Consider the following 25,307-nt stretch of genomic DNA (forward strand, 5'->3'; position numbering starts at 1 on the left):
ATCCATTATACATAATTAAGCAACTTGATTAATATAACTGCAGATTTCCTCAAAGTGTTTTAGTTTAACATATATAGCATATGTAAATAATTCCATAGTAAATGGTGGGGGAATTTCAAACTCTGATCGTAGTATGTATATTACCAAAGCCATTCTAGAATGTTCTTAAAATTAGAATTTGGTTTCTCATCTTCATGAATAATTCGCTTTGCACACATACACATATACTCTCACCCCGTTTGCTCCATCTATACAGCTGGATGTTAGGATTTTTTTTTAAACAGCCAGCTAATGTATAGTAGTTGAATGAGATAGATGAAGATACCCAAGAGGAAATGTGTCATTAAACAAAGTAGAGAATAATTTTTTAGAAACTCCAGAATATTTTGTTCTGGGCTCATTTTACAATGAGAAAAGTAAAACTCTCTTACAGCTGCCCAAGGTGGGAAGTTGTGTAAGCAGAGCCACTGAGCCCTTTCACACACTCGCAGCTGTTCAGCAAGGTCAAAGTAACACGCATGCTGAGGGTAGCATCTGTGTGCCAGACCTTCTCAGGTACATTTATGCACCAAAGATTATACTATCTGCTCAGCCTCTCCCTAGTCCTTGCTACTGGGCTTGGACAGGAGCCACCAACTGGATTGAAATCTTAAGCATTAGGCTGTATCTAACCCAATGCAGTGTTACTCAAATAGTTGATGGAACATTCACCCAGTTTAACAAACATCAAGTTTAACTTTGCATGTGCAGGAGTTAGGTAATGAAGCTGTTTAAAAGACTGTCTAAAAATGTTATGATTGCCTATCTTGCAGAAAGGAGACAATTTGCAGCCAAGTAGTTGGTACATTTTCCTAGTGTATTATGTTTCTCAACACATATTACTGTGGGTGGAGATTATCCTCCTTTTTCTTCAACAGAAAAATGACTTGCCTCCGAGAGTAAACAGAATCTGTCATTCTGAGGGCTGATAAATGCTAACCACCTCTGGAGGTGTTCTTTACTAACATCTTAAAAATAGGGAAATAGCATATCATGGGATCCAGGGAACAAAGAAAGGCTGCGGGTGGGTGGGCAGAAGGGTGAGAAATACCACAATTTAAACATGGATATATTTAGTGTCTAGTTCACATTGGCAATGACAAATAAAATACTCTTTAAAAATACAGTCCACTGTTTAATTAACTAATGATGTTTATATTACATAGCATTTTGCCAGTGAAAGAGGACAGAAAAATGTGCTTTACTAATAAACAAGTTATTTGTTCAGTGACGAGCACAAAACGAACATCGATGGTGGTGGTGAAACTAAATGAACATGATAGTTCCTTTCTAGCCTTAAACCTGTCAATCTATAAAGACAGTTTAGGGAAACCTATACATTTGTATCAAGAAAGTGGTATTAATTTTCCCTTTCTCCACCCGAAGGATTCCTGGGAAGCACTTCAAATATTAGCTCCCTTTATACTGTGTTTTGTTCAGGAAGACCAGAATCTAGGAATAGAAGCCATATTGGAATAGAAGATTCATGAGAAATGCCATTGAATACAGGGTCGTGAGTTCTCCACAACACAGGCTTTAACAACACACTAAAAAGGACATTTAGCTAGAAGAGTACAAATCTGAAACCAGTAAAGCATAACTAAAAAGAAGCAAGAGAAACCCACATATAACAAATCTGAAACAAGAATTTCTCGGTCAAGGAAGGCAGTTCTATTTTTCTAATCGTTGCTGCATTCTTCAACTCTTGAAATGCTTATCAAATGCACATCAGGTGCAAGAGAAGTGGGATGCAAGTCCTATTGCTTGGCTCAAACAGCCTGAAGAAAAACAGAAGTAGGACTCCTTATATTTACGGTACCTCATGATGAACCACATCCAGTTCTTAAGCAGCTCCCTCAACTTCCTCACTGCCCAAAGTCCTTTTTAAGTCCTGATCCTACATGATATTCTTGCTTCAAATGACACTTGCTACTTTCAACCCTGTAGTTAGTGTGGAGAATTTCTAAAAGTCTGTAATAAGTTCCATGTTTGCTTTAAATGTCATTCATGTTTGCTGCCTAACTGGCTGGCATGAAGGCCAATGAGAAGGAGAAATAGAGCATTCAAATAGAAGTGGAATGAGACTCAGAATATAAAGGACTATTCTCTTTTATTAATACAGAATGAACTCCAGTGTACTACAGCCACATCCAAAATCCCTAATTTTTAAGAGGTCTCACCAAAAGACCTAGGTATCCCCATAAGTAAGGTTATGTTTTACTCATGGGTATTTTTAGTAAAAGTCATGGACAGGTCAAGGGCAGTAAACAAAAATTCACGGCCCACGACTTTTACTATATATCCCTAACTAAAATTTGGGCGGGGGGGCGAGAGTGCTCTCGAAGAGGTAGCGACCCGGGACCCCCGCTGATGCTGGGGGAGGAGGGAAATGGTGGGGCTCACAGGCTCCCTACCCAGCTCTGCCACATGTCCCTGCAGCTCCTAGGCAGCGGAGGGGCTAGGGGGCTCTGTACACTGCTCCTGCCACAAGCGCAGGCTGCACAGCTCCCACTGGCTGGGAACTGCAGCCAATGGGAGCTGCGGGGGCAGGGCCTGCAGGTGCAGGCAGCACATATAGTGCCCTGGCCCCTCTGCCTAGGAGCTGCAGAGCCATGCCAGTGGGAGCCAAGGAGCCTTCCACCCTGAGGTAAGCACCCCTCTTCATCTCCCAACCCCTTGCCCCTAGCCCCCTCCCACACACCCAAACTGCTGTCTTACCCATAAGTAAAGCTTTTGTAAATCAAAGTTTCTATAGTCAAACAAAAGCACAGACAATCCAATCCAAAGTTTCCTACAAAGAACTGGCAAATCTCTCTATTCATGAAGTTTCTTTAAAACTGTCCCTCAGACATTTAAAACAGTTCCTTTAGTTCCATATCTCTCCACTTAATGTCAATAAGTTCTTTCCCATATCATCTCAGAAGCTGTCATGCTCAAATTCCTCATCTTCACATTCTCATCGAAATTCTATACAAAGTTTCTATAATTCAAAGTTCATTTATACATTTGTATATATTGTATATGTAGCTATCAGTCCCATTGGACTCTTAAAAACTTGAACAACCTTAGCCTTTCACTGATTAAATAACTTTTACAACTTCAACAATAAAATCCACTTCTGTACAAAAATATATTGTAGAATTTATACCAACTCACTGATTGTGAAAGTATGTGCAAATATCTCTTTCACTCTTCATTTTTAACAAATGAAATGATGTTACTTAGCCAGGAAGAAAAGGAGTACTTGTGGCACCTTAGAGACTAACCAATTTATTAGAGCATAAGCTTTCGTGAGGAAGTGAGCTGTAGCTCACGAAAGCTTATGCTCTAATAAATTGGTTAGTCTCTAAGGTGCCACAAGTACTCCTTTTCTTTTTGCGAATACAGACTAACACGGCTGTTACTCTGAAACTTAGCCAGGAAAGAAGATGCTTTATACAGAAGTTGAATGAGAAACTCCGTTCCTTCTTTTTACCTTTTCCTGTAATACACTAAGTTAATGGCCATTAAATTTAGAACAAATAAGAGGCAATACTTCTCTGCTTTGACTGGAATGGTTAACTGGTACCCACTAACCTCCATGTCAGGACTGAAATTCCAAACCTTAACTTAAAACAAGAACTGTGCACAAGGTAGGATTTCCTGGATGGGAGTCAATACAGTTGAGTCCCTCGTAGAAATGCCAATTGCAGGTGGTCCCAAAAATCGAAGATTCCTCTTTTCATCAGTCTATAAACTACTCAGTGTATGGTAGGAGAAAAAGAAGGAACTAGCAAATTTTTATCCTACCCTCCAGAATTTTGAATTTCTCTGCCAAGCCCTCTATAAAGCATCTCCTTTCTTAGCTAAATAACTTTTTTTAAAATAAAGAATTAGTGTCCAATTAAATAAATTAAATTGCACTGAAAGGCACAGGCTTCAGTAAGGCAAGGATGGTATCAGTTTATCCCAGGGCTCTGATTAACTCAGTGATTTGGGAGGCCTACATCAAGATTCTGAGTGAGCTTAAAATACTCTTTCTTGATGGAGAAGACCTTGCTTGTCCAACTCAGAGAGGATTACAATAAATGACACTGACTCCTTTGATGCCTCGAAGTGCTCCACAGGAGTTTGCCCGGCACAAACCCAAATCTTTTCAGACCCCACAGGATTAAGGTCCAGGGAGCTTTTTTTTAAAATCTAGAAAGACTTTGAGCCTACCAGCAAGACCTTCAGATCAGTCCTCTTACCCCATATTGACAACCATAATGGGGAGAGGGGACGTAGCTTGTGAAGCACACAGTCAGTCCCAACCGCTGTCTGAGATCATAGAATCATAGAATATAAGGGTTGGAAGGGACCTCAGGAGGTCATCTAGTCCAATCCCCTGCTCAAAGCAGGACCAATCCCCAACTAAATCATCCCAACAAGGGCTTTGTCAAGCCTGACCTTAAAAACTTCTAAGGAAGGAGATTCCACCACCTCCCTAGGTAACGCATTCCAGTGTTTCACCACCCTCCTAGTGAAAAAAATTTTCCTAATATCCAACCTAAACCTCCCCCACTGCAACTTGAGACCATTACTCCTCGTTCTGTCATCTGCTACCACTGAGAACAGTCTAGATCCATCCTCTTTGGAACCCTCTTTCAGGTAGTTGAAAGCAGCTATCAAATCCCCCCTCATTCTTCTCTTCCGCAGACTAAACAATCCCAGTTCCCTCAGCCTCTCCTCATAAGATGTTTCCTGTCTGCCCTACCTTAACTCTGTCTTGTGGATGTGGAGGGAGAAGAATGAGGCCCCCTCTCCAAGAGCTGCAAAATTTCAAACGGTGGATAGGGTTGAAGTTCCCAGCCTTCCCTGACCCTTATTTTGTTTCCACATTAGTGGGCCTCAGCCTCCTGGTTGTATCCACTGCCAGGCCAGGGCTCTACTCTAAGGCTTATCCTGGAGAGAGGTCATGGCAGACATCTCTGTTGCGTGATGAAGAGAGGCTGGGAGGGCCCACAGGGTCCGCTATGATTGATAGCGTACCTACTCCACATAAGCATCTTTCTGAGTCTCCTCATCTATGCAACCATCTGCAAAGGTAAAGAAACATGACTGGTTACAGGAAGCAGGCTGAAAAGTAAAAGCCACCAAAATCTTCTTCAGATGACTGGCTAAAAATGGAAGCGCTAGCCACTGTACAGCATCATAATCATCATTTACCTCTTTTCATTACATAAATATTATTGGAAGGAAACATGCTCAGGTGTTTTATTAATGGATTTAAATTTGTATGTATTATAGGTGGAACTCTTGTGAATAAATATGTGAATAACAGAACAGCGTTTTGCTGGACTTGCTGGAATGAAGGAGACAAAGCTAATGTTGACTGATCAGGCACGAGGAACATGAAAGTAGAATCTTTTCACAACTATAAGCCAAATCCTGCAAAACACATCAATGTATATGGACCACTTATTGCTGCATGGGTCCTCCTCATGGGATTTTATGTGTGAGTAAAGTCTGGTGTGTGTGGATTTGTTTTCAGAAACTTGGTTACCTCAAGCTCATCATTATGTTCCCATGCCTGAAAGCACTACTGGTACTGTAAAAAGTGCATGTCCTCAACCAAGAATTTCAAATATTTGTGGTTTTGTTTTAACCCTCTAAAAAAGGTACTTCTGCTCTAGTCCAGCATCATACCTCAGAAGCACAGGAAGTATCCAGACATGTTAAATATATTAAGACTTCAGAGAACAGCAAGAAAATGATGAAACTGAAGTCAGTAATATTATCCAGTTCAAAAACCTATGTGGTAATTAAGCATGCTATAACTTGGACAAATTTTGGACTGGGGTGGAATTTTGGTCAGTTTCCTAACATACTGAAGGATAAAGAATAGTGCTTCTAGTCTGCCCATCTAAAAGGCCTTAAGAAACTTCACTGCCTTCCCTTAAGTGAGATTGGGATGCTTTTCCATTGACTGAGAAGTTTGTACTATTATTTTCCGCATGTTGATATGGTGCAATACTAGCAGTCGATATTTTTACGTACAAAATTGAGCTATGTAAATCTAACAGCAGCCTTTTGCCATCCAGTAATGGTGTAGTGCTGATTGGATTTAAATAGGAGAATGTCAATGTTAAAACTTTCTGGTATCAGACAGCAGGTTGCCTTATGTATCCAGCATTTTACCATTTAAGCTCACTGCAACCGAACTCAGTTTGTATCAATGTTGATTTATATCAAGCATTGGGAAGACAGGTCATCTCCTAGTGCTGTCTTACAGAATTATAATCAAGAACACCGAAGCTTATAGTAACAAATAAAAGGAAGTCAGAGAAACAATTCATGTACTATCAAACCCTGTAATGGTCATTTTATTGCTAAAAATATCTTCAAGATATTTTTGTTTATAACAGTTTAGTTTTTGGAGGAAAAACAGCATTGTGAACACCATTTTGAGTGTAAGCTACTCTGCATTTTCATTATTGTCTTTTTACCTTCATCTTGGACTGGGATTCCAAGAGGTGTTAGCAAAGAACTAACAGTGCAGAGCAATCAAGAGTCAATAACCTGGAGGGTCTTCCATTCAAATGGAAGCACCTTAGGACAATAAACTAGCTGATACCAGAGGAACCAGATCAAGCAGGTGAGCTTATAACAAAGCTGCAGAGCACCTTATAAGAGACTTGAAACCACCTGATTTGGAGGGGAGGGTCAGGAAAAGAAGATTTGAACCTTATAAAAGGAAGGCTCTCTCACCCTCCATTTTGGAGGGAGAAGAAACCAGAAGTAGATGAAAGCAAGACTGGGCAGAAGGAGGAGGAAGAGAAGAGGGTCCTGACCAAAGGACACTGACCAACACCCAAAGGTCTCTTGGTGTGGTGAGGAAATTGAGGCAGGGTTTTGCATGAAGGGTTTGTTTTTTCCATAGTTCTTGATATATCTTGCACTTTGTCCATGTGACAAATGTGATTGGTTTAGAGATTCTGTTGCAAAATCTGTATGTCCCTCTCTTTCATTGTCACAAGGCCCCTGAAGGGGAAAACAGTCATTCAGAGGGTCTATGGCTTTGGTGGAACTTTGGGAGGTTTGGATGAGCTGGCACAAGTTTCAGGGTCTAGACAGTTGGACTGCAGAGTCCCCATCTCTCAAGTAGGGGTGCTAGAGAGAGGCTCTACATCCTAAAACTGTACGTAGAAGAGGCTCAGAGACAGTGCCTAGACCCCACCCAGCCCAACAGCAAATGGGATCCAGTGGTTGGATCCAAGTATAGAAATCTGGTGAGTGTCAATCAGTGTTGTAACAATCCAAGTAGAGCAAATTTTGCACAATTCAATTTCTCAACTTATTCAAAAGTTCTTATCTGTTTAGCAAACACTAATAACGTATCTTACAGATTGTTATACACAATAGATGACAGATTACTACTTACTCAAACAAATACTAGCTGTGAATAAACTGAACAACTGTCTTGTCAAGCTTGAATGAAACAGAAGTATTACAAATGTAAGGCCTCAAACTTCCATATTTTGCAAAATGCAAGCCTTGCAAAAATAAAGCTTACGCTTGTGACTTGTGGTCAGGAAACGAGGCAACGAGATCGCAATTTATGCTGACTCCTATGTACTTATCAATCCAAAACTACCCATATTCAAAATCTACTTGGCTACAGAAAATAAATAGGCCTAAAAATTAAATATGCATCAATTATACAATTAGGGCAGCCACATAAGCCATGTGGCTCACCCTGAATGGTTGGTCTGTTCTAAAACACTGCCATCAGACCAGATAAAAAGGACAAAGGCACGGGGCTGGGGTGTGTGCGTGGGGGGGCGGGGTCGGTCGTACCTGACAAACACCCTCTGAACCGAAGGGACATGCACTTCTCGACTGTCTGTATCTGGCCAGTGCAGAAAACGGCCGACTGAAGGGTAACGTATTTTTCGGACGAATGCAGGGTAAGTCTATGGAGTAAAGAAGTCTGGTCGCTCGAGCCGAATTGATCATAGTCGTATTGATACCATAGTGTAAAATCAATAGTAGATGGCTGACACATAATAGCTTTGCATGTGTTATTGCTTGTCTTTTACATAGTCCTAGCAAATGCATGTAGCACGGTCGTTCATCAGCTTTATGTTGCCTTTAAAAACACCAGGAATATAGGGCTGGTGAACAATATTTTTACCTGTGCTTGTCTTTGGGGCTTTTATTATAACCTGCCAGGACCAACATATGTAGAGTCACTGTTCAGGAACTCGCAAATGGTCCACAATATTACTTGTACTTGCGCTTGTCTTCAGTATAATCTGTCTTTTGTATTTATTCTTATTCGGTGTTGGTCTTTGGTTTTCCTTTTCTTGTTCTGTTTATGCTGTTATTATAGTCGAAAATCATTAAAAGTCTTTCTTGAGGAATAATTAATAGTTCTTACTTATTTTATACAGACACCACTTAACCTCATTACATCTGTGTTGGTGGTGGGAAGTAGCGAACACCCCGGGGTAAAATAGGGCCCCAAGACGTGCCTCGTTCTTCCTTGATCTCTGCATTTTTCAATGACACAGAGGTGTTGGATGTCCAGTGAAAGTCAATTGCAGTTGGATGCCCTAACATCTGCACTTTTGAAAAAGTCTCCCTTTCTACGTCTATCTTACAGATATTCAGCTAAGGAACCCAGTTCAATTATTAATTTTGAACTTTTTGCTGAGGATGACATGGGAAACAGGAGTGTGCATGGTACATATTATCCTCAACTTAACTGTGGTAATAATTATGGAGAACACACCAAAATTACTTCATTTTATCCTTCATGCTGCTTTCCCCCGAAAGCTAGGGTTTTCACCCTGCTCCAAGCACAATGTAAACATTACGTATATGGTCCAAACTTCTCCCTTACTTTGACTTTCCAGGTAACTCAAGCTTCAACCATAAAACCTCAGCATCAACTTTCTTCTCAAGCTTAGCTGTTCCATTCTCTTTTTGAGACACATTCCAAACCTTCTTGTGTCCTTAAAAAAAAAAACAATGAAAAAAACCACTTTCTTATTTCTAACATGCTCATTTTTTTTTTCATTTTAACATTTTAATGTTATATGGACACCAACTACAATGTTGACATGCTAAAAATAAATACACCGACAGCTTACATTAATTAAGCAACAAAAATGTATAATTAGTGTTAACTTCCTTCTTTAATTAAGAGTGATACAAGATACAAAAGAATGATTTTGAATAGCTGATGAACCAAGACAGCAGGGTTGAAAATAATGTATTACAGATTGGAAAACGTATACTTTTTTTAAATGACTAAAAACTTCAGAAATCCTAGCTTTGTTTAGTTTTATTTATTGAAATGGTACTCCTCCCAGACTGATTTTCTCTTTCGGTATCTTATTTCCCATATGATTATCTTGTTTTTTGAAGGCTATGGATTAGGAACTTTTTAAATAAGGGCTGAAAACCCTAAAAAAAAAAAAATCATCCTTGATAGTTAAGCTCTTGGAAAAGTATTCACATTTTCAAAAGGGGAGGTATAAGATGAATCTGCTGAAAGTTTTTAGTTATCCTTGTTTTACTAATTATAGCCACAGACATTAAACATACGCATTTTTCAACAGTAGTCCTACAAGTTGACTGTACTACAGAAGTAATCCTTTGAAAATAACAAACATCTCCTAATTCTACTTTGCTCAGATAGTCTATATTGACCTTTACAAATACAGCCCAATTTTTCAAAGTCACAAAGGTTTTACTGAGTGTTGAATGATTTTCTTCACTGACAAAATGTCTGAAGATTACCAACAGGCCAAAAAAAAAATACCTCAACCAAACAAAAACCCTATTGTTCCATTGCATTCCATTCCTGTTAAATCAACCTGATATACGTGATAAATTAAATCTATACTTCAGGTCAGTGAATTTTCTATTAACTACTTATTATGGAAGGAAGTAAAGCAGCAAGAACTCTACACATCAGCCAAAGCAAGCTGTCACTCTGCTTAACTTTTACAATAAATGTCCCTCAGACCCACACATGTGAGAGAAGAAACACTATTAGGCATTTAAACTTTAGCTGCCAGTGTGCATTAAAGCAGAGAACCAGCGGATTGATTATGCCTCCTGATTTTAAAAGGTCAGGAATTGCTATGGTGGCTTTTTTAGGATTATATGTTTTCTTGATTTACAAACCAATTGCTTTAAAATTGCAAATTCCAAAATTTACACAATGAACAGCATCTCAAATTCAAAATTGTTTCAATCACTCTTACCTCATGCTTAAAGTTCTAATAAGTCAAAGACTGAATGGTACATGAGAAACATACATAAACTCCTTCTGTCTAGGATTTATACTACAATCTGTCCTTGTAATATTAGATGTGGGTGGCCCCTGCATTACATGTAAGCATATAATATTTGAACAGTGACAGTTTATATGAAAATTTGTTTTTTTCACTCCCTTCAAATTTACACTAATTTATCTCCCCCTTTAGAAGGGGGAGGAATGCAGACAAAAATATAACAGACAGAATAAGTAAACCAAGACGCTGAATATAATTACCAGGGTTGTCTGCTCTTAAGATGCACCAGCAAAATGGAAGCCTGGCAATCTATTAAAATCAAAATACAGATCTTCAAAAATCAATTTCATGAAAACATTTCACCTTCATCTCTCAAATTTTGCAAATTATAATCAGAAATAGCCACAAACAATTCTATCAACAAACTGAAGAAAGCAGCTACAAACAGACTGCACTTAGAACATAGCTAATTTCTTCTTCATAAGCAACCTAATACTATGGTAATAAACAAATGGAAAAAATAAAGCTTACTACTATAATCAGTAGGAGGAAAATATTTCACAGTGTAGTCAGAGCAAAATAAATAATATCAGCTCGGGAGGGGGGGGCGCTACTTCTGGCCTCAGCTCTGGTGGGGGCCATGAGGTAAAAAGTATGGGGATAGTTTTGCTGGTTTTCAGCACCCCCACTACAAAAAAGCCTTCTAGTGCCACTGTGTATTCAGATGGGTAAGTGGATAATAGAATCATAGAAATGTAGGTCTGGAAGGGACCTTTAAAAGTCCTCTAGTCCATCCCCTCAAGCTGCTGAAGTATTAAATATATCTAAAATGTCCCTGAAAAATGTTTGTCTAGCCATTTCTTAAGAACCCGCAACAATGAGATTCCACAACCTCTACCAGTAAATTACTCCAGTATTTAACCATCCTTATAGTAAGAACATTTTTCTAACATATAGTTAGAACATTAATACCTAACCTAAATCTCCCTTGATGCGGATTGAGCTCATTACTTCTTGTCCTACGATGGTGGACATGGAAAATAATTGTTCACTGTCCTCTTTATAACAGCCCTTAACATATTTGAAGACTTATCAGCTCCTCCTCATTTTTTTCCTCAAAACTCCCTCACGGTCATGCTTTCTAAACCTTTTGTCATTTTTGTTGTTCTTCTCTGGACTATGTCCAATTTGTCCATATCTTTCTTCAAGTGTGGTGCCCAAAACTGGACACCATACTCCAGCTGAGGCCGCATCAGTGTCAAGTAGAGTGAAACAATTAACCCGCGTGTCTTACATATGACACTCCTGTTTAAACCCCCAAGAATATTGGCCTTTTTCACAACTGAGTCACATTGTTGGCTCATATTCAATTTATGATACATTATAGCCCCCATATCCTTTCCAGCAGTACTACTACCTAACCATTTCCCCCCATTTTATAGGAGTGCATTTGATTTTTCCTTCTTAAGTGTAGAACTTTGCCCTTGTCTTTACTGAATTTCATCTTGTTGATTTCAGATCAGTTCTCCAATTTGTCAAGGCCATTTTGAATACTAATCCTGTCCTTCAAAGTGATTTCATCCCCTCACAGCTTGTCATCTGCAAATTTTATAAACATACTTTCCACTCCATAATCCAAGTCATTAAAAATATTGATTAGTATTGGACCCAAGACAGACTCCCTGTGGGACCGCTCTAGATAGGACAGTGAACCATTAACCATTCTTTGAGTGTGGTTTTTCAATCCATTGTGCACTCACTTTCTAGTAATTTCATCTAGATCACACTTCCCTATGCTTATGAGAATGTCACATTGAACTACATCAAAGCCTTACTAAAAATCAAGAAATATCATGTCTGCTGCTTCCCCTGCATCCACTCAAACCCTCTCACAGAAGGAAGTTAGGTCAGTTTGGCATGATTTGTTCTTGATAAATCCAGGTTGGCTATTCTTTATCACCCTATCATCATCTAGGTGCTCACAAACTGATTATTTAATATTTTGTTCCAGTATCTTTCTAGGTATTTAAGTTAAGATGAATGGTCTAATTCCCTGAGTCCTCCTTGTTCCCCTTTTGAAAAAAATGAGTATTATAGTTGCCCTCCTCCAAACCTCTGGGACCTCACCAGTCCTCTATGAATTCTCACAGATAAACCTTTGGAATATGAAGTTACAGCCACACAAAGTGCTTCAATCTCAGTTATTTGGGGAGTTGGTTGAATTTGTGATGCATAAGCTTTCTTTCGTATGGCCCAAAATGAGGGTAAAGCTAGGCTAAAAGGGAGCATGGCTAGGGTAGCCAGAAGTGTGCCACTTCAGCACCCAAGCCCCAATGCAGCAATGCACTGCTATTCCACAAACCACTTAAGCAAATATTTAGCTTTAAAGATATACTTGTCCCACTGACTTCATGTACATCCTTAAGCGTTTTGCTGAACAGAGATAAACTTAAGCATGTGCTTAAATTATTTGCTGACTTCAGGTCCTACTGAGCTCCTAAAAAAAACAAACAAACAAAACAAACCACATACATCAGCAGCCACTCAGCCTCGTCCCCATAGTACAAACTCCCGTGGAAGGTAATAGAAGTAGCACTACCTGCCCTTATGTGAATCTATCTGTTGCACCAGTTTTCTTAGTCTGGCCTTAAGAGTGTAAAAAGATGTTGCAACATTGTATAAAAGTTATGCATTACAATCTACTGCACACAAAGCCCAGTCCAATTTTCATACTGCTAGCTAAAATTTACAATAAATAGATAAACCCTAAACAACCTGTGCAAAGTGTTGCTTTACAGAACTACTGCTACACATAGTAAAAAAATCACCAGTTTAATCTTATTTCACTAGTTCAGTTAGGACCTATGTTAGAAGAAAACCAAGATGTGGTTTGCTGGGAAGACAGTCAGTGAACAGCACATAAGAAAGCTACTGCCCATTACCAGTGCTCCTATCAAGCTTCATGAAACTGCTATGTGACATATAACAAGTTTAGAAGTAAGAGTAGAAGGTATCCAGTGGCAGCCATTCATTATCATGCTAATTTACTAGCCCTGACTACAGTCTACTTTTAAGTCCACATGTAATACAAAGTGCATTTGTCAGACAGCAAGCTTAGATATCAGACAGTTGCAAATTGTATTGAAATCACAGTGCAGTGTAATTAACGGTAAGAGGACTAGCTCTGAACTTTAGAACAAAAAGATGCATAAAACAAATTAGTCTCGCTTCTCCAAACTTATTATTTTGGAGAGGTTAACCACTTACTCTACACTTACATTTGCATTTCTAAGGATACCATTATTAGAATGCTTATTCTGCTTAAAATTATTAGCTGAACACCTCAGGAGACATAACATTTATAAACTTCTTGTCATCCAACTTGGTTATAAGATTAATTTAAACCGCACTAATAGTTTCTCACTTGCTATATATAAAAGTGACATTTTAGATATTCACATCACCAGTTTTTAGTGCTAAAAGAAAAAAGAAAAAAAAACTTGGGAATGCTTCAGCACTAGCAAAACTATAGATGAAGAATGCAGTCCAGAACTATTCTTACCTGACAGCACATTTTCTAATAATATTACCCAAGCAAACTGCTCCTTTCCTTAGTGAATTATCAGTGATGATATATTGCATAACACAGCTAAAACCACATAATGAGACAGTCGTTTGTGCTGACAAAAGGTAGAATGGGTGTGCAAAACTGGCTTATAGTAGGATTTATAAACCAACTGGTGCACTCATATGCCACTGTACATACACATTCTGTCTTTCACAGGTGCTAAAGATTGTGGATTCAATATCACCCATGTAAATTTGAGGGTATTCTTGAAAATACAACCCCTAAAGATCACCAAGAACAAAAACTATGTTCTCAATATCTATTATTTTGTATTTTTATATGCCCTTTGGCCAACTTTTAATCAGCAGTTCTTAACAAGGGAGTTAGTAGACTTTTGGGAGGCTTCACATATGGATGCAAGTTATGTCTAAAAATATTTGGAGTGGGAGGTGCAAGGAGTCCTGATCTTCAACGTAAGACCTTCCCTACTTCCTGTTCAAAGAAGCAACCATCTCCACAGCTATGGTGATGGCGGCACCCTTGAAGTCTTACTGAGCACAGGCAATCAAAGTTCTCAGCAATTGCTAGCTCTAAAGAATAATCTGTGGCTATGAAATGCAGCTTGATGCTGCTGCATGGTTGTCCTCCTCTCTTTTGGGCCCGATCCAAAGCCTATTGAAGTTAATGGAGTTTGTGATTTGATAATCAGGAGCTTCGGATCAGGCCCTTACAGCTCTTAACATACTTTTCTCAGTTGTCCCTCCTTACCGGTGCAAGTTTAACTCTGGGCTGTCCCAAACTGGAGTTCCCATAAGTACTGAAAATTGGTTACATCAGGAAGCTGACAGTGCAAAAAGCATTATTAAAGGAATGAATCACATCCATTTGGGCTTCATGATCTACTAATTCTTGTTTCCTCATTTTGTGGCGGTGACGCATGTTTTGCGATGCATTTAGGCTTCAGTTAATGTTATGCATTTAAGCTTTGGGTAACTACAGCAACTATCGGTAGCTGAAGCTACAAAGCAGTCCACTGAATTCAGGACTGATAGTCATTAAACCAGTAGTCATCGACTGGTTGATCGTGGAGCCTCTGCCAGCCGCTTGCGGTCTCCAGCCGCTAAAAGTCCAGCAGTGCAGTGAGGCTAAGGCAGGCTCCCTGCCTGCTCTGGCCCTGCGCTGGTCCCGGAAGCAGTCGGCACATCCCTGCATAGCAGGGGACAGATGGTTTCCGTGTGCTGCTCCTGTCTGCAGGCACTGCCCCCACAGCTCCCATTGGCCGGGAACAAGGAACTGCGACCAAAGGAAAGTGCGGGGGAGTGCCCGCAGGGAGGGGCAGTGCATGGAGCCACCTGCCCCTCCCCCCAGGGGCCGCAGGGACGTGTCGGCAGCTTCTGGGAGCAGCGGGAGCCAGGGCCGGCAGGGCGTCTGTCTTAGCCCCGCTGCCCCAAGGTAAATGCTGCCCAGCAGGAGCCTGCACCCCTCCTACACGCCAACCCCCTACCCTAGCCCTGGGCCCCCTCCCAGAGTTAGCACCCCAAACCACCTCCTGCACCCCAAACCCCTGCCCCATCCCTGAGCCCCCTCCTGCACCCAAACTCCCTCACCCCTTCCTGCACCCCTCACCCCCTCCTGCACCCCAAACCCCTGCCCCATCCCTGAGCCCCCTCCTGCACCCAAACTCCCTCACCCCTTCCTGCACCCCTCACCCCCTCCTACACCCCAACCCCCTGCCCCAGGCTCAGCCTGGAGCCCCCTCCCACACTTCAAACCCCGCAGCCCTAACCCAGAGCCCACACCCCAACCTCCTGCCCCAGCCCGGTGAAAGTGAGTGAGGGTGGTGGGAGAGTGAGTGATGGAGAGTGGGGGGATTGAGCAAGCAGAGTGGAGCCTCAGGGAAGGGGCAGGGTAGATTCTAGGTTGCACTTATATTCAAAAAATGATCTTATGCTTAAAAAGGTTGGAAACTACTGCTCTAAGGACTAACTGCAGTGCTCTCTTGAGGTGAGTCTAGAACCTCTTCTATTGATGGTGGTAAGAATTTTCAAAGATACCTATGGATTTAGGCACCCAGTTCACACTGAAAAAGAAAGAGTTAGACATGGCTTCCTGGGGCTCTTAAAAATTACATCTCATAGTAATAATTCCAAAACAAATAGGTAGCTTCCAACATACTAAAAACTGCTTTTCTGCATCCTCATTCAGCTAAGTATTTAATTTTAAGCATGTGCTTAATTCCCATTGACTTTATATGCTTCAAGTTTGTGGCTTGAAGAACCGGGAATGACTCAAGTACATGCTTAAGTTTAAGTATACACTTTTGTATTTTGCTGACTCAGGGTACAAATGCCCAAATAGAAATGCTAATACTATATCATGAGAATTAGCAGTAGGACACCACTGTTAGGTACCTAATCCATCACCCTGCCAATGCAGGATTGATATCAACTTTATTGGTACCTTTTCTGATGTGATTAGGTCATTTTCAAATCTCTTTTTAAATAACAGAAATCACTATTTTTAAACTACTTTAAAATGTATTTTATATTAGAGGTAGCAATTCTGACCTTTTGCAGTCATAGGAGAAGGAATTAAACTTGGATTCATAAGATTGATGGATTTTAATATATTTTGGTACTTGCCATGATAACTATATTGTCTGTACACAACACAGTTGCAATAGACATATACCCAAGTATACAAAATGAGCTAGATTCATAACTGTCCCAAAGATAGTCCCATATTGTTGCAGCCACAGAGCAAATTTAAAATAAAAAGCTGTACTTTCTCCAGTGAATAATTTATCCATTTTGAATTAGAGAGCTGCAATTTATACATACTATTAAATTTTATAACTTTTTTTCAAAATTGAGACTGTCAAAAATAAAGGAGCAACTAATCACATAGTATTTATATGTTTCAGAGTAACAGCCGTGTTAGTCTGTATTCGCAAAAAGAAAAGGAGTACTTGTGGCACCTTAGAGACTAACCAATTTATTAGAGCATAAGCTTTCGTGAGCTACAGCTCACTTCATCAGATGCATTTATTTAGTATTTATATGTAAATCTGAAAGAAATTTAAAGCCTCTAAGTCCCTTCCAGTCCTGCGATTCTGTGATTCTACGAAAGCAATATGGTAGTCTAAATGCTTGCAGTGTAACTATATAGAAGCAGACCCCAACGTGTCTTCTCATGTCCTGTCCAAATGTATCAGCACACAGAATAGTGTAATTAACAAATATGTTTGCAGTAAACAAACAAGTTACATATTAAAAATAACTGAAAACCAGGTAAAGGCCAATTCAAGGAAGCACTACCGTTGCCTCCAGGAGGTGCCAAGCCAACAACTTTCACCAGCACCTAGTTCACTTCATATACACACCCTATTTGTAACTGTGTGAGATGGTAAGGAGGCTAAAGGTGTATACATGTAATTTTCTGACAATTCATCTTTAGGGAAAAAGTCAGTTCATCTTAACTTGCTCTGTTGTCTTACAGAGATTAAAAGGTTGCACATGCCGTGTCTCTTATGATTTAAACTATAAAAAAAGACCCCCTAATTATATGCATCACTTGCACAAGAAACAAAGCAAAAATTACTTATATTAATGGAATCAATGCAACAAGACTGTCTTGTTATGCCTGGGCAGTATCTCTCACATTGTTCATGTTGCTGGAACATACATAAATAATAATGCCAGCTCCAGAATGCAATATGCTTACTCACAATTTTTTAAATAAACTTTCTACTTTTTCTAAAAAAGTGAACTCCAGTTTGTTTCTTCACATCATCTACGGATCAGGTGCTCTGCTTCTCTTTGTATCACTGGTTATTTTTAAAAACTTTACATTACAAAACCAATTAGCCTATCACAGCTAAACGCATTTTCAATAGGAGCATTATATTTATCACCTGCATATGCAGCTGTCCACATAGACAGGTGAAGTCTGTCTTTTTAAAATGAGATCTACAATGTAAGTGCCATTTTACATTGCACCAGCATCTAATATTTGGATCTAGAACAGGAAACAGATATACATTCCTGCCTTTGTGTGACAGTGTCTCTCGCTGCAGCCTATCACATTTTTATACTGCTATTAAGATTATTTCTGATGCGATACCTTAGTCCACTGGAGTCAACATCTCATTTTCGACTTTATAATTCACAAGCTACTTATAGCACTTCTATCAGAGAATGTTTAAAACAGCCTCTTGTTTTTTGAAAAGAAGAAAAAAGGCATCAAGTATTCTATTAGGGTTGCCACTTCCAAGATGCATAAAAAACAGCTATGGACCTTCCTCCACCTCAGGCCTGACCTTCTTCTTTCCTTCTCAAGCAACTCCACCCCACCCAGACCCACCTCTTCCCTTCTCAAGTGCCACCTGTCAACCCACCTGACTCTCCCTTTTCTCTCTCAGGCACCCCACCACTGTTACCAGGCTGACTCACCTGGCCCGTAAGCCCCTATTCTACTCCTTTCCAGGAGCCTCAACCCTTGAAGGAGCCCTCCTACCGTCCCCTCCCAGGAGCCCCTGCCTCCCACACTGTGGTCCCCACTCCTTACTCCTCCCTGCTGGTGAGCCTCAGGTCTGTCCATCCTGCTTCCCAGTCCCCAGCAGGAGGAGCAGGCCCTGGGTGTTGCACCGGCAGTGTTCCCAACCAGGCAACCTGCATGCAGTACTTACAAGATTGCTGCCTGGCAGCCTGCACTACCACATGTGCACACAGCATATCACTGGGCGGGAGAGGACCTACAATAAAAGGTCACCTTGCAATAGGCAGAGGAGCTGAAAAGCCAGCCAGGGCAGTGAAAAACCCTTATGTTCTGTTTATAAACTACTCTGTCCACGCTTATGTGCGTAATCTGAATGAGTAATCTAGTCAAATTCAAATGGGTGGTCCATGTGGAATAGCTACTGTATGCTCAACCTCCAATCATGTTGATGAATTATATATTCTCCTGGACTTCTTGCTTTTCCAGATTCTTCCTAGGGCTACCCATGGAATACAAGAATAAAAATCATTTTTGTCTGGCAGTGAGTGCTGCCATTTGTAAAGTGCCAGTTCACCTACAGCTGATGTTAAGGCTTGAGGGCTTTGGTTTAAACCATTATTCATACTGAGAGAAGTAATTTCAAGTTAAAGAAAGGAATTGTCAGTAAACTTCTAAATCAAAGTAGATCAAGATTTTTTTGTTCCAGTCCTGTCAGCATTTTGTCCTTCCTCATCCCCAGATTTAAGTTCAGAAGCCCATATCGTTATGCAACTCAAACCATTGTGGAACTGACTAAGAAAGCTGTACAGAGATAACAAATGGGAAGAGTTTTAAGATTGGAACACTTTAAAGAAGTGGTGAACCCAACAGCAGCTAATTTCTCCAAAAATATTCAGCAGAAATCCAAACAACATACTACCAAATGTTAAAATACCCACTGAAATGTTTTACCCATAATGTTAACAGATTCTTGAATATGAAACTGACTTTTCTTGCTTTGCACAGAGAGAAGTAACATGGGTTACAAAGTCCCAAACCCTTCTTTTTAAAATATAAAATATTCTGCTACACACTAAACAGAACACTAAAGTTAGAAAATATGTGGCTGTATTAAATATTAATATTTTGTAAGAATTTTATCTGCTATTGCAATACTAAATGTGGCCAATGCTCTTGTCCTTATAGCTGCTGAGCAGGTGTGCAGGTAACTGGTTACCAAGACAACATATTGGCAAGGGATTAGGGCAGACACTTGTAGGTGTATAACTGTGAATAATGCAAACATTACTAAGCGATACATTTTTCATGATCTTAACTTCATGTTGTTTTATGACATCTAATTTTTTTTCCTGTTGAACATGCCCCTATTAAGAACCCAATTCAAACCCTACAAATAGATGCAGTAATCGTTTTAATAAAACAATAAAAAATACCGTTTTGTGCATTTGTTACATGTGTTAGATAAGCAGTTATCCTAACATCTGTTCAATTTCCTATGTCACATTTAGAAAAAGTAATTGGCAAGGAACAGATTTTATAAAAACTAAAATAGTTAAAGAAATATGGGAACTTCATCAACTCTAATCATCCACAGATCATCAAGAAACAAGCTCCTTGGAAGGGATGCACCCTCACTGATAATTCTATCTTATTTATTCTAGTGCCAGATTTCAAATTCCTTTTGTAATTTGTGTAGCTTTGTTTTGTTAGGCTCTGGAAAGCACTTTGAAACCTGTGAAAGTGCTATATAAAATGAATAATAATGTTAAGTAATTACGCTAGCTAGTAAGAATATGCACAAATACATAAAGATTGCATATTAAATGGTTTTCTGTTCTTAGTCACAATTTGAAATGCTGCTGTTCATAACACAAAGCTTAATGTATATTAGAATTGTATCTCAGTGCTAACTTTAATTGGGCATTTTTACGCAGCCTGAACACAGGCTAGTTGAATATTCCCTGACAGCTAAGAGGAGAAGAAAACATGATTCACCACCTTTTTAATGGTCATAGGATTCTGTACTATGATATACTAAATGGAAGCCTGCTCCGAACCTTTTGACCTACTGGGGTACACACTGACAAATTCATACAATTTCAAACAGCTTAACTCATTTCTTATTAGCCTTAATATACTCAATGTTATATACTCAATATTTGATAGGAAGGGTTGTTAAATTTTTGTCCCTCACTCCCACAGTGGTGAGAAAAAAAGACAAGTATTTTATCCTCCAAGCATTTAATTCCTAAACAAACATTTTGCCTTTTTTGGTTTGTGTTTTAGGAGTCATTGCAATATATTCTAAATTCCAAAGAGAGGATAATAAAAATTGAGAAATTCTGGCACGTGGACTTAGGAAATTTGCTTTTTTGCTTTTTAAATGCAAGCTAGTGAGCACAAAGACATTTATACTTATGTATTTCCCACTATCCATCATTTAATACAACCGCCTCCTGCCTTGGAGGGTCTATCTTCTACTGTTTAACAGTAAAGGGATATTACAGTCTTGAGACTAAATCCTTAGAGAGCAGTTTTAAAATTAGACTATGATAACATTTTCAAAAAGGTTCCTAAATCATTTAAGCACAAGTCCCATTTTCAAAGTGATTTACAGCCAGATTTTCAAAGGTATTTAGGTACCTAAAGATGTAGGCAGGTGCTTTTGAAAGTCCCAGTAGGTGCATAAGCAAGTTAGGTGCCTAATCTTCAATGGGAATTGAACCTGTTTCAATGCTTTTGAAAATCCTGTTGGGAACCTAAATACCTTTGAAAAATCTGGCCCTCAGGAGCTTAAGTCTCATTGAAAGTCAATGGAATTTACAGTCTTAAGTGCCTGAGTCACTTTTGAAAACGGGACGAAGGTGTTTCTGAAAATTCTATTCCAGGTCTTAAATTTAAGACCCACATCCTGCAAACATGTGTAACTGTGTGTTGTAACAACCAGGCAAGGTACTAACAAACTTCAACAGGACTTTATTCTTAAAGTGGAAACCTCTTTACCAAGATGCTGCTGCTGCACCCTCGGTAGCTCTCACTCAGCCTCAACTCCCCCCTCTTCCTTCCCGTTTCCTCTCCTTTCAGACTCCCAACAGCCAGTGCTCAAAGGTCTAATAATTACAAGCAGCATCTAAACACCACACTGCGCTCATAATAAGTCCCATTGACTTCAATGGCAACTACTTATATGACCAAATTTGTAGGATCAGGGTCATAATTCTGTTGCAGACATTTGTGAAAAGACGAACATGATACTCTGTCAACCACTTTATTGGACTGAATTACAATTCCCTCTGTTCAGTTTCCTCCAAAGAAACAAGCTCCATCTGCTTCAAGTTGCAAACATTCTTAACATCCCAACCTGGTTTATATTAAAGCTAAAGCTGAAAATCAAAGCCCAAATTATGCAAGTAGCTACTTACTATATATATAGTTACTCCTATAAGAAGCTCATAGAAGTCCATGAAACTCCACAAAGTAACTACATGCACGTAACTGTTAGAAAGATTATGCCCCAAGTGTCCACAAACCATATCTGAAAGGCTCGACTATTTATGCCTTTACGTAATGTCATAAATATAAAGGGAAGGGTAAACCCCTTTAAAATCCCTCCTGGCCAGAGGAAAAATCCTCTCACCTGTAAAGGGTTAAGAAGCTAAAGGTAACCTCGCTGGCACCTGACCAAAATGACCAATGAGGAGACAAGATACTTTCAAAAGCTGGGCGGAGGGAGAGAAACAAAGGGTCTGTGTCTGTCTGTACGCTGTTTTTGCCAGGGACAGAACAGGAATGGAGTCTTAGAACTTTTAGTAAGTAATCTAGCTAGGTATGTGTTAGATTATGATTTCTTTAAATGGCTGAGAAAAGAACTGTGCTGAATAGAATGACTATTCCTGTCTGTGTGTCTTTTTTGTAACTTAAGCTTTTGCTTAGAGGGATTCTCTATGTTTTGAATCTAATTACCCTGTAAGGTATCTACCATCCTGATTTTACAGAGGTGATTCCTTTACTTCTATTAAAAGTCTTCTTGTAAGAAAACTGAATGCTTTTTCATTGTTCTAAGATCCAAGGGTTTGGGTCTGTGGTCACCTATGCAAACTGGTGAGGATTTTTACCAAACGTTCCCCAGGAAGTGGGGTGCAAGGGTTGGGAGGACTTTGGGGGGAAAGATGTGTCCAAACTACATTTCCCAGTAAACCCAGTTAAAGTTTGGTGGTGGCAGTGGAAATTCCAAGGGCAAAGGGTAAAATTAATTTGTACCATGGGGAAGTTTTAACCTAAGCTGGTAAAAGTAATCTTAGGAGGTTTTCATGCAGGTCCCCACATCTGTACCCTAGAGTTCAGAGTGGGGAAGGAACCTTGACACACAATATAAGGACTAATTGCATAGAGTCAGAGTTGCCCTGAAGCTTTGATTACTTATTTTAAAATGTAGAATCTTTATTCCTCCACTAGAAGCACCAGTAGTTATACATTATTCAGTTATATTTCTCTTACCAAAACATATTGGGGACATTGCTAGTCCCCACTGCAGCCTCTATATGTCTGTTATCCCCCTACGTTGCTCAAGGCCCGAGATTATTTCCTTGGCTCAGGACTTTCTTAGGGCTAACAAACACCCTAACACAGCCCACACTTGCAACCCCAAGTACATGGCAGAGCACAGCACTTCCCATACGCAGACTTGGGGTATTGCTCTAATTTACATTGAGGGCCATAATAGCCCATTGCAGCAGCCCAGAATTTGGAGGGCACCCAGGAGGTGCAAAACGTAATCAGTCTCATTGTCTAAATGTCTCCCCTCTTCAACAATAAGTCTGAGAAAGTATGGTTTCTATTATAAGCTTTTACTGAATAATCCCTAAATTTATGACCTTGTTATATCATTTCCAGGCAGTTTCTGGAAAAAACAAACAAACAATTTCTCACATGCATTTACTGCAGAAATGCTGAAATACATATACAGAGTCAAATTCTGAAATCAATGGGACTGCAAGACAAAATTCAGTGCAGCAGAAACAGAATGTGGTGCTGGCAAGATCACAGAACTAGGGTTGCCAGCTGTCCGGTTTTCAACTGGAACGCCTGGTCAAAAAGGAACCCTGGCGGCTCCAATCGGCACTGCCAACCAGTCTGTTAAAAGTCCAGTCAGCGGCGCAGGGGGAGCCCGGTCTTAAGGTAGGCTCCCTGCCTGCCCTAGCTCTGTGTTGCTCCTGGAAGCGGCCGCCAGGCCCTTGCGGCCCAAAAGAGGCTCCACACGCTACCCCTGGCCCGAGTGCTGGCTCTACAGCTCCCACTGGCTGGGAACCATGACCCATGGGAGCTGTGGGGGGCAACACCTGCAGGCAAGAGGATAGCACCCAGAGGCTCCCTGGCTGCCTATGCTCCACACTACTGCAAGGACTTGGCAGCCACTTCCTGGGAGCCGCACTAAGCCCAGCCTGGAGTCTCCCTCCCACACCCCAAGCTCCTCATCCCCAGCTCCATCTTGAGCCTGCACCCTGAGCCCAGAACCCATAGTCCCCCCCACACACACAAACCTCAACCCCCTATCCCAGCTCAGTGAAAGTGAGTGAGGGTGTGGGAGAGCGAGCAACAGAGGGAGGTGGGAATGGAGTGAGGGAGCGCGGCTTCAGAATACGCAGGGCACAGGTGTTCATGTTTGTGCTATTAGAAAGTTGGCAGCCCTATCATAAAACTCTTAATAGTTTTTATTCATACATCCCTCTCTCTTTTCTAGCTATTTTTGTACTTTTATGTGGTGAGCTTTTCTGACTCACCTATTGAATCTTATGTTTGATTAAGGAATAATTATATTGGTCTTTTGTGTCTGTGTGCATAATAGGGATGTTTCAGTTTCACTGTTAATGAATTGAACCTTCCCCTTACTCCCAAATGTAGTTAGTTTCTTTTGCAAAGACAATCAGCAATGAAATTGCTGCATGGAATCATGCTGGCACTATACAATGCAGTGTGGAAATAATTTGATAAGAGGCTTAAAAAATTGAATTTTTTCCTTTGTAGCACGTCTCTTCATATATAACTGTATACAAAGGGGAACATCTCCATACTGCCCACCATATAGTATCAAGCATTTAAGAATTTTGGGAACAAAGTTGCTTTTGTTCTTTTTTTTTAAATTAGATCTAGAACGGAGTCCTGTTTGCCTTATTCATGTAAGGAACAGGATTTGAATCCTCATGTTCTGTCACTCTTCCTCCAACAACATCCTCTACTGCTCTTGCTGTTGCTGCCTCTGGGGGCAAAATCACCCATATCTTTATGCTTCCTCTTAAAAAAGCCCGTCTCCCCTTGTTCCCCCTCTTCCCCAACTGATATACACTCACTACCACACTAGCTTAGAGTATCTCAAATTCCTTTACTCAAGCAGAATAAAATGTTCTCTCACACATACCTTCTAATAAATTTGTATTTTCTGTTCACTTTGTTTGTTTTCATAATAAAAGAAATTACCAGGAAAGGGAGAGCACTGAGCTGAAGGACAAAGCTGCAAGGACAGAATAGTTCACTCCGTCTATATTTTTAAAAAAGGAACTAAAATTTGACTTTGTAAGCAAAGTTGGAAAAAAATGCAAAAGGTGATGACAAGAAAAGTGACATGGGATCAGAAGATAAAAACGTATCGCAAACATGTCAAAAATCCACTAATTTACACTCTGCTTATTGTTTATGCTGAAAGTAAACTTGACAAGCTATGAATGAGTTTTCCGAATGTCACTGTATAGTTTTCCAATGATCACAGGACATATGTTAACATTGTTTTTTGATGGTAAGAACTGGGAGCCAAACAAATTCTCCACTTGTCAATCAGTTCTTTGATTAGCAAGTATTTTCTCTGGGTGTGTAATTATTTCTATTTCTACTATTAGCATTGCCTATGCTCAGCAAATCTTTGGAACCTGGTCTTCAAAAAT

General features: G+C 40.0%; 1 long non-coding RNA gene across 4 annotated transcripts in view; it reads right to left on the bottom strand.

Moving 5' to 3' along the window:
- The window catches only part of LOC140904999 (uncharacterized), a 238,895-nt gene that overhangs the window by 169,027 nt on the left and 44,561 nt on the right, over positions 1-25,307 (bottom strand). For 2 of the 4 annotated variants that reach the window (XR_012156701.2, XR_012156700.2), the window contains exons 2-3: positions 10,568-10,616; positions 8,906-9,017 (exon numbers count right to left, since the gene is read on the bottom strand). The exons of the other annotated variants lie outside the window; for them this stretch is intronic. This is a non-coding gene — a long non-coding RNA (uncharacterized LOC140904999). The remainder of the gene's footprint in view (positions 1-8,905; positions 9,018-10,567; positions 10,617-25,307) is intronic. 4 annotated transcript variants of the gene reach the window in all.

Source organism: Lepidochelys kempii, chromosome 1 (genome assembly GCF_965140285.1).
Source record: "Lepidochelys kempii isolate rLepKem1 chromosome 1, rLepKem1.hap1, whole genome shotgun sequence".
NCBI lineage: Eukaryota > Metazoa > Chordata > Testudines > Cheloniidae > Lepidochelys > Lepidochelys kempii.